The 19,188-nt window shown below is 42.8% G+C and overlaps 1 protein-coding gene across 13 annotated transcripts in view; it reads right to left on the bottom strand.

Moving 5' to 3' along the window:
* PAG1 (phosphoprotein membrane anchor with glycosphingolipid microdomains 1) overlaps positions 1-19,188 on the bottom strand; it is a 188,991-nt gene that overhangs the window by 63,772 nt on the left and 106,031 nt on the right. For 6 of the 13 annotated variants that reach the window (XR_012157152.1, XR_012157151.1, XM_073330728.1 and 3 more), the window contains 2 exons: positions 15,716-16,176; positions 14,094-14,316 (listed from right to left, as the gene is read on the bottom strand). The exons of 3 other annotated variants lie outside the window; for them this stretch is intronic. The gene's annotated coding sequence lies outside the window, so the exon portion shown is untranslated. The remainder of the gene's footprint in view (positions 1-14,093; positions 14,317-15,715; positions 16,177-19,188) is intronic. 4 more of the 13 variants (XM_073330729.1, XM_073330736.1, XM_073330731.1 and 1 more) reach the window with 3 other exon arrangements.

The raw sequence follows: 19,188 nt of genomic DNA, 5'->3' as shown, positions 1-19,188 counted from the left end.
TACGGTTAATTTTAATTAATCACAATTGACTACCTTGGGTGACATTGGTCAAAATGAGGAGTACACAACTGAGAGTGTCTGGTTTGGGCAGCACCGATATGCTCGCTCCATTCATGGATTCTGGGATGCAGTTGCTTATATACATTTTCTGTATACAGCTTTAAGAAACTTCATTAACCCACCTGAAAGTCCTGGTGTTTTGCCAGATTTCATATCCCTTATAGTTTTTTTTTCTCTGAAAGGGCCCTCAACTCTCCTCAGCACCTCGCAGGATCAAGCCCTCATTTTATTTTTCTTCATTTCTTTTTAATCCTCATCTTTAACTCTAGCATAATGTCATCCCTTCCATGTTACTGGAGAGCTGGTTGGAGAAAGAAGAAATGGACAAAAAGACAGCAACTCTGGATATGCTAAACTATGCTCTGAACTATACCTCCAAGCCCGGCTAACATTCATACTGCACTTCTGAATCTAAACAATGCAGTATAATGTAAAAAAATAAGATGAACTGTTCAAAATGTTTTCAATTTCCTGGCACTGTATACAGATAACTCTTTGGCTTTCCTGCTGCGAAAAGGGAAATATAAATTCTACACTCTGTCCCAGTGGACTGAGGTAGTGAAAGCTAATCTTTAGTCCTGTGGGAATGACTTGCAAGCAGGGTTTTCCCCCCTATAATGCCACACAGCAAACACGATTATAAGATCTAATGAACTGTAACTAATGTAATTTTGAAAATCTTCACAGTTAATGAAAAACAGGCCTTCTCCCTCCTGATTTAACTGGGATATTTTGTTTATACACTATGGAAAAAAGACTCTTCATAAGGCAACGTATGAAAACTTAGTTTTCAATTCCGCTAAATTCAATCATCTGACAGTTTTTTCCAGATCCTTCCTGACACCTGGGTAAATCATGAATAGATCTATGCTTAAGAATCATCTATGAATATCTGCCTAAGAAAAAGGACTTCTCAAAGAAAATAATTTCACGTTATTCAAAGATAAATATTTAATTTAGCTGTCATGGACTAGCACTTTATAATCTGCAGATATGTGTAAAAGGGATAATTTCCTCAATAGGGCCAAATTCTGGACTCATATTAACATATTGCTCTCCTGGACGCTAATAAAGGCCAAAAACATTTGCCTGAAAGCAGAAGTTTGCTCACAGACCGGAATCTTTAACTTGAAAATGAATAGCCTAGTGACTAAAAATGCCAGTTTTCTTGCTTCACCCTTGCTCTTCTCAGCAGCTATCAGCAGCAGTTCTGCCCCAGTTAAGTTTATCATAGGATGTCACTTATCTGCTGGGATATCACTCAGGAACTGTGCCTGAATGAAAGAGCTCTGCCTCTCTCGTCCACCACATTCTTATCTGCATTTGCATAGCTCCCAGACCTCCCAGTGTGCTAGGCATTGTACAAACAAATAGAAATACCCTGGCCCAGCTATGAAAAGTTTACAAACAAATTAAAGGTAAGATCTGACAAGTGACAGTGACCAACAACAGAGGGGTATGAGAAGGGAGGCCAAGTGTATCAGTAACAACATCACATAACTAAACAGGCCAAAGTGTACCTAACTTGTTTGTTACAAAACATTTCTATTTTTTTTGTTTCTGACCAGTCAGGGTTTTTTTGTAGGCAACACCACACAAGTGGGTCATGCACAGAGATTTGAAAGAGAGTACTGAAATTTGATGAAATACTGAATCAGATACAGTGCAACGGTTCTCCAGGGACAGGAGGCAGAGGCAAAGTGGATCACATTAAAGGAAGAACAGCTGCATGATGGTTGGAAAGGAGCAGATGTCAGTAAATTTGAAAGCTTTATACATTTAAATGTGGCAAATAATATACATATATATTTACACAGTAGGTGGACTGGTATATCATACTCTCTCACCTACACAGACAAATATAATCACATCACACACTCCATTCATATGCTCTACAAAAATAGTTACCCTTGTCTTCAAGGTCCTTCATAACCAGGACCAATCTAACTTTGTAATTTCATCTCTCTATATAAACTTCATTCAACTCAGCTGCCAATTCTGCCTACACTCATCCCTCCCACCATCTCCTTCTGTATCCCCAGTCCAGTGAAAGTGCGTAAGGGTGCGGGAGAGTGCGTAACGGAGGGAGGGGGGAAGGAGCGAGCGGGGGCAAGGCCTGAGGGCAGGGCAGGGGTGTTTGGTTTTGTGCCATTAGAAAGTTGGCAACCCTAATCAAACCTTCGCTACCATTCCACTGCAGCTATCTGGAATGGTCTACCAGTCTCCCTCTAGCTCACTGATTCCATATACCTTTTATAAACAACACTCAAACCATAACTCTCCTATGCTGCTAGTGCTTAATCATGCCCCTCCCTTTATGCCTTTACTACTCTACTGCACTCACCTACTCTAACATTTTTACTATAACATTTTTCAAAATTGTTCATTGTTGTGACTACTGTGTGATGGAAGAGACTTGTGTGAACACATAAAATCATTACTAGAGATATCAAAAGTATCACTGATGACTTTTTCTAGTTTATTTTTTCTTAATTATATTTTTAAAATTTCTTTCTTTTCGTACTCTCATGGATCTGGCAAAGGCAGTTTACAAAGAGTAGGAAAATAAATAGTCAATTTTCAAATGACAAAAGATTAACAATGGAGTTACCACAGTTCTGGGGCTGGTAGTATTTAATATATTAGTGATTTGGAAAAGGAAGAGCAATAAGCTGATGCACTTTGCATAGGGCACAAATTATGTTGGCTAGTTACGACTACAGAATATTGTAAAGAATTTACAGGGGCCTAAGCAAGCCAGATGAATGGGACATCACAACGGCAGATGAGATTCAGTGTGAACAAAGGCAGAGCAATGCACATTGGAGAGAATAATTTGAACTGCTTATAATCCTACTGGCTTCTAAATTTACTATATTATGGAAAAGAACTGAGCAGCAGTGAACAGCTGAATGAATGTTTCCACTCAATGCACAACAGTGGTCAACAAGCCAACAACATATTAGGATGTTTAAGGGTGGGGAAGAGAAATTTACAGAAAATATTAGTGCCATTATACAGATTAATCGTATGCCCAGACCTGGAAAACTGTTCTATTCTAGTCACCCAGTCTTAGAAAGGATATAGCAGAAAATGAGGGGTACAGGGACAGATCACAATGACTTAGGGGCATGGAAAAAACCCTCTCATATGAATCAACTTGTAATGACTGTGACTATTTCCCTGTTCAAAAGGAGACAAATAAGAAGGGACATAATAAAATAATACACTGTAATAGCTGTAATAAAATACCTAGCTCATACATGGTGCTTTTGATCTATAGATCTCACAGATCTTTACAAAAGGAGACCAGAAGGTAGGTCAGGAAATTCTATAGACCCTTTCTCACAACACAAGAACAAGGGGACATTCAATTAGGTTTGCCAGGTGTCTGGTTTTTGACCGGAATGCCCCAACAAAAAGGGACAATGGCGGCTCCAATCAGCACCACTGATTGGGCCATTAAAAGTCTGATTGGCAGCACAGCGGGGCTAGGGCAGGCTCCCTGCCTCCTGTGGCTCCCAGAAGCAGTGGCATTCCCCCGTCCGGCTCCTACGTGTAGGGGCAAACAGGGGGCTCTGCACCCTGCCCTTGTCCCAAGCGCCAGATCTGAAGGTCCCATTGGCCAGCACGCAGAGCCGCCTGGCCACACCGCCACCTAGGAGCCAGAGGACATGCCACTGCCTCCGGGAGCTGCTGGAGGTAAATGCTGCCCAGAGCCCGCACCCCGACCCCTTCCTGCATCCCAACCCCCTGCCCCAGCCCTGATCCCCCTCCTACCGGCTGAACCCCTTGGTCCCAGCCCGGAGCCCCCCCCGCACCCCAAATCCCTTATCCCCAGCCCCACCCCAGAGATCACACCCCCAGCTGGAGCCCTCTCCCTCATGTCCCAACCCCCAGAGCCCGTACCCCCACACACACTCCAACCCCCTGCCTTCAGCCTGGAGCCCTCTCCCATACTCCGAACCCCTTGGCTCCCCACCCCAGCCCGAAGTCCGCTCCTGCACTTTGAACTCCTCATTTCTGCCCCCACCCTGGAGCCTGCACCCCCAGGACGGAGCCCACATTCCCTCCCACACCCAACCCACTGCCCCAGCCCGGTGAAAATGAGCGAGTGAGGTTGGAGACACCTTGAAAATAATAAGGTGATAATATTGCAGACACCTAGAAGATAATAAGGTGATAAGTGACAGTCAACATGGATTTGTCAAGAACAAACCATGTCAAACCAACCTAACAGCTTTCTTTGACAGGGTAACAAGCCTTGTGGATAGGGGAGAAGTGGTAGATGTGGCATATCTTGACTTTAGTAAGGCTTTTGATACTGCCCAGAGAGTAGTTATCAGTGGTTCAGTCAAGCTGGAAGGGCATATCAAGAGGGTCTGCAGGGATCAGTTCTGGGTCCAGTTCTGTTCAATATATTCATCAATGATTTAGATAATAGCACTGAGAGTACATGTATAAAGTTTGTGGACTATACCAAGCTGGGAAGAGTTGCAAGTGCTTTGGAGGGTAGAATTAAAATTCAAAATGATCTGGACAAACTGGAGAGATGGTCTGAAGTAAATACCCCACTTAACATTGTAGTTATGTTCCTGAAAAATGCTACTTTAAGCGAAACGATGTTAAGCGAATCCAATTTCCCCATAAGAGTTAATGGAAATGGGGGGGGGGGGGGATTAGCTTCCAGGGAAATTTTGTTCGCCAGACAAAAGACTATATATACACCTCAACTCTATTGTCCCTCTGCAAATTTGTGTATACACAGTCAGTCCCTTACCTCTCTCTAAAATTACAAAGTTTCAAAAAGTTCAAAGAATAGAAGATTGTTGGGGGTGGAATAGATCTGGACAAGGAGAATAAGTCTGGAGATAAATGTGAGAAGAGAGGGACAGGCAGTAGAAACAAAAGTGAAACTGTTTGAGCAGTATATTCCAGAAGTCTTGAGGTCATTCGAGTGTAGCCTTCATTGATTTGAGATCTACCATACCATCCTCTCACTAGAAGGGAAAACCCATAATGGCAGCAGGCCGTAAAAGAGACACAGTTTGGGAATAAGAACCATTCAAGAAATATATGTTTGCTGATGATGTTTTAATGAAAGTCACACCAGTGAACAGGTGGAAGTCACTTAAGCACTTGGATTCAGAGACTGTTGAAGTGATCATCTCATTTTTAACAGCAGTAGCTTCTTCTGCCAGTGTAGAAATAATATTTTCTTCTTTTGGACTAATTAATTCCAAATTGAGAAATTATTTGGGAACAAGGAAAGCTTGTTTTTCTTTTCCAGATTATGAACGAACAGGAAAATGAAGGTGAAGACAGCTGAGTTAGCTGCAGAAACCAATATTTTAAGTTTCTCTTGTTGTCCTGGCTGACATAATTGATTAAATTTTTTTTTAAATATTTCATTTAACTATTTTAGTTAAAAATAATTCAAAGAAAAACAAACCTGATTTTAAAAAAGTTGAATGTTTAACTAAATTCAAAAATTCATATGCTTGTTTTGTTAAAATATTATATGTTTGCTGTTGAAGAAAAAAATACATAACTTTGTTGTTTTAGTTAAATAAAACAATTTAAATGTCTGCCGGGTGATGTTCTCCTCCTAATACAGCATGGCAAGAAAATCCTCCAAATATTAATGATTAAGCTGTTGAACTGGAGATAGTTCACCTCCCAATGACTTCAGAAATATCTGCTTCAATTATCTTTGGTAAATGAAATAACCAAACAATCATTCATTTTCTGATATAGCTGTAAACCTGATCGGAAAAGTTTTCAAAATTAATCACCTAAAAATGTATAGTGTGTACCTTCTAAAAATGAAACCTACATCTATCTCTGAGTTGTGAAGAATATGTATTAAGGCAGAGGTGGGCAAACTACGGCCCGCAGGACCGTCCTGCCCGGCCCCTGAGCTCCTGGCCCAGAAGGCTAGCCACCAGTCTCTCCCCTGCTGTCCTCCCTCCCCTGCAGCCACACGCCCATGCAGCGCAATGCTCTGGGCGGCAGGGCTGCAGAGCCCGACCTGACCCAGTGGTCTGTGCTGCACAGCGCTGCTGCCTGTCCTTGTGCAGCTGCGCTGCCAGCCACCAGTGCTCCAGGCAGCGCGGTAAGGCGGCAGGGAGAGGGGTTTGGATAGAGGGCAGGGGAGTTTGGGGGGTGGTCAGGGGTGTCGATAGGGGTCAGAGCGGTCAGATGGTGGGAACAGGGGGGTTGAATGGGGGCAGGGGTCTGGGGGGGGCAGTCAAAAAGGAGAGGAGGGGTTCAATGGGGCAGTGGGAGGCGGTCAGGGGACAGGGAGCAGCAGGGGGTGGATGGGGCAGGGGTCCCCGGAGGCAGTCAGGAAGGAGAGGGGTGGGGTTGGATGGGGCAGCAGGGGGCAATTAGGGGTGGAGGGTCCGGGAGCGGTCCGGGGACCGAGAGCAGGTGGGGTGGATGGGGCAGGGGTCCCTGGGGACCATCAGGGAACAGGGGGTTTGGATGGGACAGGAGTCCCCGGGGAGCTGTCAGGGGGCGAGGAGCAGGGGTGTCGGATAGGGGTTGGGGGGCCAGGCCATGCCTGGCTGTTGGAGGAGGCACAGCCTCCCCTAACCGGCCCTCCATACAATTTCAGAAACCCGATGCGGCCCTCAGGTCAAAAAGTTTGCCCGCCCCTGTATTAAGGTTATAACAACCAACAAGAATGCACTTTTATGTAGAAATCCATGGTTAAATCAAGTCTTCCTGACTAGTGATTTAAATCAACTCCACCCTGGGAGACAGCACACACACACCGTGTGTGTGAGAGAGAGATGCGCATTGCCCCATTAAGTACGCTGACCCCACTCTAAGTACACTGACTTTTTAAGTAGATCAGCAAGTTGAGACAGCAGTTGCTGCCAGCAAGCTCCCTCCATCCTTAGCCCTGTCGTGTCCACCCTGCTCTGTGGAGATGGGGTACAGGAGTGGGGGGGAAGGGGGAGGCGGGCAGGAGCCAGGGGAGATGGATACCCTGATATTAGCACCCATCTTCTTCCCGGGAGCAGCTCCAAGGCAGAGGGCAGGAGCAGCACATGGCAGTGGGGGGAGGGACAGCTGAACTGCAGGCAACTGATAGCCTGCTGGGAGGCTGCTGCACAGGGAACTTAGGGGAGAGGGGAGTTGATAGGGGGGCTGCCAGTCCACCCTGGTGCCAAGCCCCCACCAGCTAGCTGCAATGGGCTGCTCTTTCTGCAAGCAGTGGACCAAGCAGGCGGCTGCCAAACACCGTTATAAGGGAGCATTGCGCAACTTTAAATGAGCATGTTCCCTAATTGATCAGCAATGTAACAAGGAAACAACTTTAACTGGGAAGATGTTAAGTGAGGAGTTACTGTTGGATGAAATTCCATAAGGACAAATGAAAAGTACTCCACGCAGGAAGGAACACATACAAAATGGGAAATGACTGCCTAGGAAGGAGTACTGCGGAAAGGGATCTGGGAGTCATAGTGAATCACAAATTAAACATGAGTGAACAGTGTAACACTGTTGCAAAAAAAAAAAGCAAACATCATTTTGGGATGTATTAGCAGAAGTGTAAGGAAGACAAAAGAAGTAATTCTTCTGCTGTACTCTGCACTGATTAGGCGTCAACTGGAGTACTGTGTCCCGTTCTGGGTGCCACATTTCAGGAAAGATGTGGACAAATTGGAGAAAGTCCAGAGAAGAGCAACAAAAATGATTAAAGTTCTAGAAAACATGACCTATGAGGGAAGATTGAAAAAAACCTGGGTTTGTTTAGTCTGAGAAGAGAAGACTGAGGGGGGACATGACAACAGTTTTCAAATACATAAAAGGTTGTTGCATTTTATGGAGGAGGGAGAAAAATTGTTCTCTTTAATCTCTGAGGACAGGATAAGACGCTATGGGCTTAAACTGCAGCAAAGGCAGTTTGGGTTGGGCATTAAGAAAAACTTCTTCACTGTGAGGGTGGCTCAGCACTGCAATAAACTGCCTAGGGAGGTTGTGGAATCTCCATCATTGCAGATTTCTAAGAGCATGTTTGACAAACACCTGTCAGGGATGGTCTAGATAATATTTATTCCTGCCTTAAGTGCAGGAGATTGGACTAGAAGACCTCTCCAGGTCCCTTCCAGTCCTACGATTCTATGATTTTATGTTTTTTGGTGAATGCAGTCAAACCTCTGTTATCCAAAACCTCATTCATTAACTGAACCTCTCAGTTATCCAAAGGTCAGATATGTTGCCCAAGGTTTGACTTCAATGCATAACAGTATGTGGGGATATCTGACTTCAACCTAAAGACTTACATCTTCATAAGACTCTAGGCCTGAAGTCAGATTTCAGTGCACAAAGATTTATGTAGTGAAGTCCTCCCCAGCCATACTCTTGGGGAAACCAGTTCACTGCCTGTGTTTGGGAAAGCCACACAGAAGGCTTTAATGCTGGCGCTCCATGTGACGTAAACCCCAAGCCCTGACTTCAAAGCCTACAGAGCTGTTTGTTTATCTGAAGGTTTTGGGTGTTCCTCAAAACCTACAGACAATCACAGTTCTATTGTAGTAAAGCTGTTCTCCATTTACAAAACTACCCCCCCCATACACACAACGAACAAACAAAAACAATAAAACCAACCCCAATAAACACACACAAATAACCCTACCAGCTGCACTAGAAACAGGACTAGGCGCCCTTCATTTGTTTAAAGATGTTGTTAAAATGCTGTCTAGACAGCCATTAAGCATCCATAATGAAGGGCGACAGAAATGTGTAAGTTGAAGTAGAGCTTTAGTGTCAACAGTCCAACATTTATTACAAACAATGAAACCAACCTTTAGTGTCATTAACCCATAAGAAATGTCTTAAAACAGTCAACCAACCACATATGGTGAAAGATTCTTACAAACAGTAACATGTAGAAAGATCGGGGTATCATTAAGTAGTATTGCTTCCCTTAAATCCAGTCCTTTAATTGAATTGGCCTTTGGAAAGGAAGGATTAGTCATTAGTGTCTTAGTTTGCTGGTTTAAAATAGTAAACACCAAAGATGGCTTTGTTCCAAAGCTTTGCTGTTAATTATTGTAGCCAGTGGTGACATAGTAGTCGTTCCCAAAGTTAATAATTAATAGCTTACAACATACAAGTTACAAATTCAGTGAACACAACATAACAACAGGAATCACATTTTTTGGGTGGGAGGTAGCTCTTCTTTGTTGAAGCCATGTGTTGTTCTGCGTCTAATGTAGACTGCAATCCCTGTGTGTTTTTAGTTTTGTAAAGCATCATGCACAGTTGTGATGTCATACCTAATTAATAAGGAGATAAGATGAGAATAAATTCTCAGGGTTTGAGACTTATCAGGAATGAAGCTGCATCTGTTTTCTTAACAGGGCTTTATTGAAACAATATCTCCTCAAGGTCTGGTACTCTCTGTTGTGTCTCTTAGTACCCAATCAGCATATTATGCCCTTTAGTTTAACTGCACTGACTTAACTCGATCACAGTAATTTTTTTTTCAAAGAATCAAGTTAGCACAGTGACTGCATACTTTATTAACACACTACATCCATCACTAATCCAGTCCATGGTTCACTCTCTAGCTACAACTACTGTACTTCCAAAGCCTTTTTTGCACTAGGGGTTCTGGGCATTAAGCTTCCCACTACTGATAAGACCAGTACAGCTGGTGTCGGCAGCAAGGGTGGGAGTGCTGGCATTTTAACCATTGCATTGTTTATTTGCCTGAGCAGGGTTAGGAGGTGACAAATATGCGGTGGCTGTGGCTGCCTCATCTGCAGTTGTGCTCTCACCATTGCTGCCAACAACAGAGCTGCACCAATGGGCAAGATTTATCAATAAATCCTAATATAGATACCTGCTGAAGACACCAGCATTTTTTGAACTCTGCATCCAGATTGCTCCAGACTATTGGGAGACAGCAATGTCAATTGCCACAGCCTCTACGGCCACACTCTCCTTTCTGATAATTTTTCTTTAAAAGATTTTAGTAAAAAATGGGGATTTATTTCTACCAGAGATATATTTTTCATAAAAATAAATGGATAGACTGGTTGGCGGCTTTGACTAGGAGCTCAGGGGAAACCAAGACTGAGTATAATCTTAGCGCACTCACATCTTGAGGCAGTGGATGCTGAGACAGTGATGCTCTTTGTCTTTAGGAGGAGTGGATGCAGACCATAGGCTAGATTCTGCTTTGTTACACTGGTGTATACCTGGAGCAGCTCCAATGTAGTTAGTTACACTGGTATAGCGGTTAGAAAGTGCAAAAGGGTTAAATGGGTTCTGCAGTTGGAGGCAGGTGGCTCTTTTGGATATAAGAGTAGGAGTAGGTCTCTGAAGAGACATCGAGGGTGTACGCTGAGCAGACCTGAAAAGCAGCTAAGCCTGGGGAGAAGGTTTGAGCTGATCTTTGTTCTTCTATTTCTTTGTTAATGAAGCCAAAACCCAGGAAGGAGGAAATTGGATTTTACATGTTATGTGGACTGTTTGTAGGACAGGTTGGGAAATGCACCTGCTCACACAGAGATAATAATCTGGCCCAAAATAGTTGTACACCCTGTAGACACATTGCTATGTAATAGCATCTGTTCACCCTCGGAACACATGCAGGTGCTGGAAAGAGGGGCTGGTGAGGATTTGTCCTTGCATTATGTGTAAAATCACAGTCCTGAACAGGATGAGGAAAATCACCAGCATCTAGTCTTGGACTGGATTGGTCAGATGACTGATGTGGGAGAGGTGCAAATTCTTTTGGATTCACCTATAGGCAGGATGTTTGAGTAAGAGCATATATACACACACACACACACACACACACACACACACTTAGAATGTCTGGAACGCCTCACCACAAAAATGGTACATAATAAAATGCATAAATAGCTCCAATAAAGTAGCTTTTACATAAATTAACCCATAACACTCTATTGCTTTTGACTACAAATCTTAACAAAAATCAGGTTTCCTGGAAGTATTACCAATGAGCAGACCTCTGCGACTTCAGAGAGATATTTAAACTCAAACATATCGCAATCCACATCAAAGGTACTGAAAATGTCCAAGAGATTTTTTAAGCAATGGTTGTTAGACCTTTTGGGGGAGAAGCTGGTATCTGGCAGAGTGCTCATGACTATAATACAATATAGATTTTTAAAAAACCTTTAATGTTACACAAGTGGCACGGAGTGCTAATCAAAACATGGACTATTATGTTCACTTAAATGGGGTTTCTCAGCAATGTCTCAGAAATGCTACTAAATGGAATCAATTGTACTAAACCAGACAAAGATAAATAACGAACAATACACTAAAACTGAAGATTCTTTTAGTCTGCTATAAACTGAATTACTATCCACGGTATCCCTAGTTATACTGCATTTCTGTTATCCATTTGTAGAACATTAGCATTAAAACAGAAATGTTGCTCCTGTTTACAAACACAGATTAAGTAAAGCCCCAATTTACTTCCACAACTACTGGCATCCATGCTCAGCTGGGATAATGGCAGGGAATAGAAAGCCACTCTTCCAAGGATCACACCAGTGCTGATGGGAACACAACTTTCCAAGCTGCAATCAGATAGAAGGTTTTTTTCCTTCCATCTGAAAATTTGTATAGGATTTAATAAAGGACTATGCCTTTCCCTTAGAATTTGTAAGCAACCTACAGAATTCTACAGCAGGAATTGCATTATTTTAGAGTAGATTAATTTGTTTCTGTTAAATTCAACAAGCCTTTTCCATAAGGGAAATGGAAAGAGCTGGTCCTCTCCTCAACATGGAGCCTTGTATTTGAATTAGGCCTTTTGTACATTAGAAAGGTTCAGATTTAACTATACCAGTAAGCCCTCCTAGTGTAGCTGCTTATACCGGTAAAAGAGTGCTTTTGCACCTCTTGCTTAACCCAGTTCCACCCCCACCCCCTCCAAATAAATAAATAAATAAATAAATAAACTAGAGGATTCTTTTGCTAGTAGAACTGTCTCTACTTTAGGGGGTTGCCATTACTACACTAATAAAGATTTCTAGTGTAGACCTGCTGTTAAGGGTTGTAGCAACTGAAAAAGGCTGTGTAACCCTATCCACTCTACTTGTTGAAGGGCCAGACCCAGCATAGCAATCTAGAGGTGAGGAACTCATACAAATGAGCTGTTTCCCCACAGAACTTGAACACTCGACTCAGCTTTACTGTCACAGAGAGAGACACTACAGAGAGCTGAGGGCCTCACACAAAGGTCACTGAAGCAGTGGAAAGACTCCAGCTGACATCACTAGGCTTTAGATCAAGCCCTCACTATTTATGGTGTACATATTTTAGTGCTTCATGCTGAGAAGCTCAATTCCCCACCACCACTCCCATATCTTTGGCCTAGTTAACCTTTCCTCTGAGTTTATCAGCCCATTGGATAGTAGGGTGACCACCTTTTCAAAAGGCAAAACCAGGACACATGCAGGAGTCCCGCCCCCTCTATGGCTCCACCCCTGCCCCTCCTATTCGCTTGAGGCCCCACCCCTGGTCAGGCCAGAAGCCAGAGCCAGGCCATGGTAAGAACCGCCCAGGGAGCCTGGGCTGCTGTGGGGAGCCCTAGACCTTCCACTTACCCTGGATGGGGAGGTGAGTCAGGGTGCCTGAAAGCAGCCCGAGGCCTGTGTCCCCACCCCCCAGGGCAGCTGGAGGGTCTGGGGTTCCCTGGGTGGTTCTTACCAGGGCCTGGCTACAGATTCTAGCATGGCCAGGGGTCAGGGCCTCAGGGGAAGAGGAGGAGCAGGGGCATTACGGTGAGTGGGAGCTAAGGCCCACCTCAGCCTGTACCCCCAGTGGGAAGAGGCTGGCACCACCCCTGACTCTTGGGCAGGTGCGGGCAGGTGCGAAGCGGCACCATAGGGAATCTCGGACAGCATTTGTCCCGGAGTCATTCAGCCCGGGACCATGGTCACCCTATTGGTAGCCCAGCATAAACTGCCTTCTTGAGCTTGGACTACTTAGAAGACCACTTACACTTCGATCTGGACAGAGGCTACTGAAATAGGTTTTTGTTATATTTGCTTTGCTATGTACAGCATCTGCAATAGGTCAGAAGTTCATCTCAATTGAGGTTCAACTAAAAATTGATCTTGAAATGGTTTTTATGCATTAGTCAGTATCTTTATAGTGAATTTCTTCTCTTCTTATCCTTTGGTTCCTTGATTAATTTTGTTCTCAAAATCTTGATTTGGGGAAGATACGAGTACTCAGCACAAAACTGAGATGTTTCCTTAACATGAGAACTAAATTAATCAAGGAATCAAGGGACATGAAGAGAAGATATTCTTTAATTGCCTATACACCACTGCTAAGAGTCTGGGTAACAAACATGAGGAATTGGAATTGCTCATTTATGAGCATAAATTTGATCTAGTTGGTACTGCTGAAACATGGTGGGATGATTCCCATAACTGGAATGTTAAAGTCACTGGTTATAACCTATTTAGGAAGGACTGAGCGGGCAAAAGAGCAGGGGCAGTGGCAGTCTGTCAAAAATGGCTTTACCTGTTTAAAAGTCACTGGTAACTCAGAAGAAAATAACCAATTTATTTGAGCATAAGCTTTCGTGAGCTACAGCTCACTTCATCGGATGCATACTGTGGAAACTGCAGAAGACATTATATACACAGAGACCATGAAACAATACCTCCTCCCACCCCACTCTCTTGCTGGTAATAGCTTATCTAAAGTGATCACTCTCCTTACAATGTGTATGATAATCAAGTTGGGCCATTTCCAGCACAAATCCAGGTTTTCTCACCCTCCGCGCCCCCCCCCCCCCCACACACAAACTCACTCTCTTGCTGGTAACAGCCCATCCAAAGTGACCACTCTCTTTACAATGTGTATGATAATCAAGACTAACACGGCTGTTACTCTGAAACCTGTCAGAAGAAAATGATCTCAAGTGCTTATGGATCAATGTCCAAACAAACAGAACACAAGCTGCAAACTGAGCTTAACACACTAGATAGGTAGGATACAAATTAGCAAATTCTCACCCTGAGTGATAAACAGGTTGGCAGATTCTTAAGGCACAAGTTGCCTTGGCTTTCCCAGTTTTCTTACACAGCCTAAAAATCTTTCCAGCCTGGGACCGTCACTTCCCACAGTTCCGTTGTTGTTCCTCAGGTGTGTTGTTGTAGGGAGAGTGAGGACCTCTCATGTTGTCTTTGTCCTTCTTTTATATCTTCCCCCCACTCCCTGGAGCTTTTTGGCTGTGACCTGGGTCAAAAAGTTACAATTGTATAGAGCTATCTGACCTAAGTCAAACAGTTCCCATTATGTAGAGCTATCTCTGAGAGGTTTCTATTGCACACAGCTCCTGGGGTAATCCTTATGCCTGTGTGCATTTCTTCAATAAGCCACTCACATTGTTTGGCCTCATCCAATGTAGCACATTTGAAACACAGAGACATGGTCAATATTGATACAAAAATTATACAAAATTGAACGAAAATGATACATTCATACAAATTGGATAAACACAATCAGTAAATCATAACCTTTCCAATGATACCTTACATGAGTCATGATGCATGAAGTACATCTCAGTTATGTTATATCCATATCATAAGCATATTTCCATAAAGAATATGGAGTGTAATGTCACAATGAGGAACAAAAAGAATCCTTATCATTATTAGATGGAAATGGTTGAATTATCAATATTAATGCAAAAAAGGCACAAATGTTCAATAAATATTTGCATTCTGTACTTCAGAAAAAAAAAGATGATGTAGTGCTATCAAATGATCTCTCTCTCTACTCCACTAGTATCTCAGGAGGATGTTAAACAGCAGCTTCTAAAGTTAGACATTTTTAAATTGGTAGGTTTGGATAAACTACATCCAAGAGTTTTAAAATAGTTCACTGAAGAACTTGCTGGACGGTTAATGTTGATTTTCAATAAGTCTTCATGCACTGGGGAAGTGCCAAAAGACTAGAAGAAAACTAATGTGACAATATTTAAAAATGGTAAACAGATGACCTGGGTAATTACAGTCTGATGTCAATCCCGGGCAAGATAATGAAGCATCTGATATGGGACTCGATTAATAATGAATTAAAGGAGGGTAATGTAATTAATGCCAATCAACATGGGCATATATGGAAAATAGATCCTGTCAAACTAAATTGATTTTTTTTTCAATGAAATTAAAGGTTTGGTTAATAGATGCAATAGTGCTGACATAATATACTTTGACTTCTGTAAGGCACTTGATTTGGTACTGCATGGCATTTTGATTAAAAATTCTAAAACAATATAACATTAACATGGCATACATTAGATGGATTAAAAACTGGTTTCAGAATGAAACTGTAAATGCAGAATCACCGTCTAGTGGGTGTATTTTCTATTGGGGTCCTGCAAGGATTGGTTCTTGGCCCTATACTAATTAACATTTTTATCAATAACCTGGAAGAAAACACAAAATCCTCACTGATATAGTTAGCAGTTGACACAAAAACTGGGGAAGTGGTAAATAATGAAGAGGACAGGTCATTGATTCAGAGTGATCTGGATAGGTTGGTAAACTGGACGCAAGCAAATAAGGTGTGTTTTACTACAGCTAAATGTAAATGTATACATCTAGGAACAATGAATGGAGACCATACTTACATGATTGAGGACTCCCTGCTGGGAAGCAGTGGCTCTGAAAAAGATCTAGGGGTTGCGGTAGATAACCAGCTGAACATGAGCTCCTAGTGTGACGCAGTGGTCGAAAGTGCTAATGTGATCCTGTGATGTGTAAACAGTAGACAGCAGATGAGGAGAAGTAGAGAGCTTTTTACTTCTGTATTTGGCATTGGTGTGACTGCTGGAATGCTGTGTCCCGTTCTGGTGCTCATAATTCAAGAAGGATGTTGAAGAGCCACAAGGATGATGAAAGGATCAGAAAACATGGTTTATAATGATAAACTCCAGGAGCTAAATCTATTTAGCTTAACAAAGAGAAGGTTAAGGGATGACTTGATTACAGCCTGTAAGTACCTACAAGGAGAACAAATGTTTAATAATGGGCTCTTCAATCCAGCAGAGCAGAGACAGGTATAACATGATCCAATGGCTGGAAGTTGAAGCTAGATAAATTCAGATGGATATAAAATATAAATTTTTAACATGAGAGTAATTAACCATACATATCCCACCATGCTAATCAGAGTTGTATTAAATCTACATTATTAAAGTAAATTATAATTATTTAGAATGAACATGCAATGGGAGTTGATTTTGATGGATGTTGAGCATCCAGATTTTTCAAGATATTTAGGCATTGCTGCCCTCAGTGTTGCAACACCTAACCGATTTGTAGTCATTGGGTTTTAGGCTCCTAAATATCTAAATTCCTTTTGAAAATGAGGCAGACTCTAAATTAGTTAGATTTTGCACTGCTGAGAGCAGCCATGCCTCAATATCTCTAAAAAATGTGGGCCTAGCCTCTTTCACATCAACTGAAGTATTTGAGGTACTGCACAGTGAGTTGTGGTCAACAAATACAAAGTCCTTGCTCCCCAGCAGGTGTCAGGAAGGCAGGATGGTCTTGTGGGAGTCAGGACATTTGGATGTGTTCTTGCCTTGCAATGAAATTACTGGGTGACCTAAGTAATATCTCTGTGCCTTGATTTACCCATCTGTAAAATGGGGACAATACTTACCTATCTCAGAGGAGAAATTAAATTAACCTCCGCACAGTGCTTTGAAAAAGTGAAGCATGAGTTGCATCCGAGAGTGCTGAAGGAATTGGCGGCTGTGATTGCAGAGCCACTGGCCATTATCTTTGAAAACTCGTGGCGAACCGGGGAAGTCCCGGATGACTGGAAAAAGGCTAATGTAGTGCCAATCTGTAAAAAAGGGAAGAAGGAAGATCCTGGGAACTACAGGCCAGTCAGCCTCACCTCAGTCCCTGGAAAAATCATGGAGCAGGTCCTCAAAGAATCAATCCTGAAGCACTTGCATGAGAGGAAAGTGATCAGGAACAGCCAGCATGGATTCACCAAGGGAAGGTCATGCATGACTAATCTAATCGCCTTTTACGATGAGATTACTGGTTCTGTGGATGAAGGGAAAGCAGTGGATGTATTGTTTCTTGACTTTAGCAAAGCTTTTGACACGGTCTCCCATAGTATTCTTGTCAGCAAGTTAAGGAAGTATGGGCTGGATGAATGCACTATAAGGTGGGTAGAAAGCTGGCTAGATTGTCGGGCTCAACGGGTAGTGATCAATGGCTCCATGTCTAGTTGGCAGCCGGTATCAAGTGGAGTGCCCCAAGGGTCGGTCCTGGGGCCGGTTTTATTCAATAACTTCATAAATGATCTGGAGGATGGTGTGGATTGCACTCTCAGCAAATTTGCGGATGATACTAAACTGGGAGGAGTGGTAGATACGCTGGAGGGGAGGGATAGGATACAGAAGGACCTAGACCAATTGGAAGATTGGGCCAAAAGGAATCTGATGAGGTTCAATAAGGATAAGTGCAGGGTCCTGCACTTAGGACGGAAGAACCCAATGCACAGCTACAGACTAGGGACCGAATGGCTAGGCAGCAGTTCTGCGGAAAAGGACCTAGGGGTGACAGTGGACGAGAAGCTGGATATGAGTCAGCAGTGTGCCCTTGTTGCCAAGAAGGCCAATGGCATTTTGGGATGTATAAGTAGGGGCATAGCGAGCAGATCGAGGGACGTGATCGTTCCCCTCTATTCAACATTGGTGAGGCCTCATCTGGAGTACTGTGTCCAGTTTTGGGCCCCACACTTCAAGAAGGATGTGGATAAATTGGAGAGAGTCCAGCGAAGGGCAACAAAAATGATTAGGGGACTGGAACACATGAGTTATGAGGAGAGGCTGAGGGAGCTGGGATTGTTTAGCCTGCAGAAGAGAAGAATGAGGGGGGATTTGATAGCTGCTTTCAACTACCTGAAAGGGGGTTCCAAAGAGGATGGCTCTAGACTGTTCTCAATGGTAGCAGATGACAGAACGAGGAGTAATGGTCTCAAGTTGCAGTGGGGGAGGTTTAGATTGGATATTAGGAAAAACTTTTTCACTAAGAGGGTGGTGAAACACTGGAATGCGTTACCTAGGGAGGTGGTAGAATCTCCTTCCTTAGAGGTTTTTAAGGTCAGGCTTGACAAAGCCCTGGCTGGGATGATTTAACTGGGAATTGGTCCTGCTTCGAGCAGGGGGTTGGACTAGATGACCTTCTGGGGTCCCTTCCAACCCTGATATTCTATGATTCTATGATTATTGTTAATGAAGCCCAGCTACTTGGTGGAACAAACAGCACTTCAAAGGGGGAGAATAACCCCGGCTCTGCTGGCTTCCACAGAATCCAGAGTGTGGTGGGAGGTTCTCCAGGACATGTGAGAAGGAGTGGGCAAAATGGATGTTTGGAAGAAGCATTTCTCCAGCAACAAAAGCAGAGTTACAAATAAAACAAGAGTAAAGGTACACAGAGATCAATGGAGCTTTTATACTTAGATGGAAAGGATGGCTCGGTGGCAGAAACATCAGATTTGAAATACTCTACAGGTGCCAATCTAGGTAAATTGGATTAGCCCTTCATCCTTAAGGTAAATGGAGGGAGCTTCATGCACTTTATGGTGGTAAAACTTTCACTCAAGACCATAAAAATTGAAGCTCTGTCTGCATGTTCAAGAGCCTATTGGTTTATTTTGTAATAGATGGGGTTTCCCCAGGTTTCATTGTACAAAGGTTCCTACCATTGAGCAGTGTTTTGCACAAGAAGGCTCTTTCTCTGCATTCCAGAGGCTGCTATAGTTCAATGGTTATATACAGTATATATTATTTATAAAGTGCTTTGGGATGAGATGTGCTAGATAAATGTCAAATATTATTACAGTATACTGTACTTAATTGGGAACACTGAAATGGAATTGGCTGCTTTATAGGAACTCTTTCTAGGAAAATAATTTAATCTAGTGATAGTAAATGTCCATGATCACTTATTGATTAAGACAGTATTAGTATAAATCCTGCTCAGTAAGGATGCATTTATCTAGCATCAAGTAGTTAAGTGTTTACTCATGAGTTATATAAGTTTGAGATGCTAAAACTGCATCTTATAATATATGAAT

The sequence above is a fragment of the Lepidochelys kempii genome, chromosome 2 (genome assembly GCF_965140285.1).
Source record: "Lepidochelys kempii isolate rLepKem1 chromosome 2, rLepKem1.hap1, whole genome shotgun sequence".
Taxonomy (NCBI): domain Eukaryota; kingdom Metazoa; phylum Chordata; order Testudines; family Cheloniidae; genus Lepidochelys; species Lepidochelys kempii.
The sequence above is the reverse complement of the archived record's forward strand: the minus strand, read 5'-3'. Positions and strand labels throughout refer to the sequence as shown.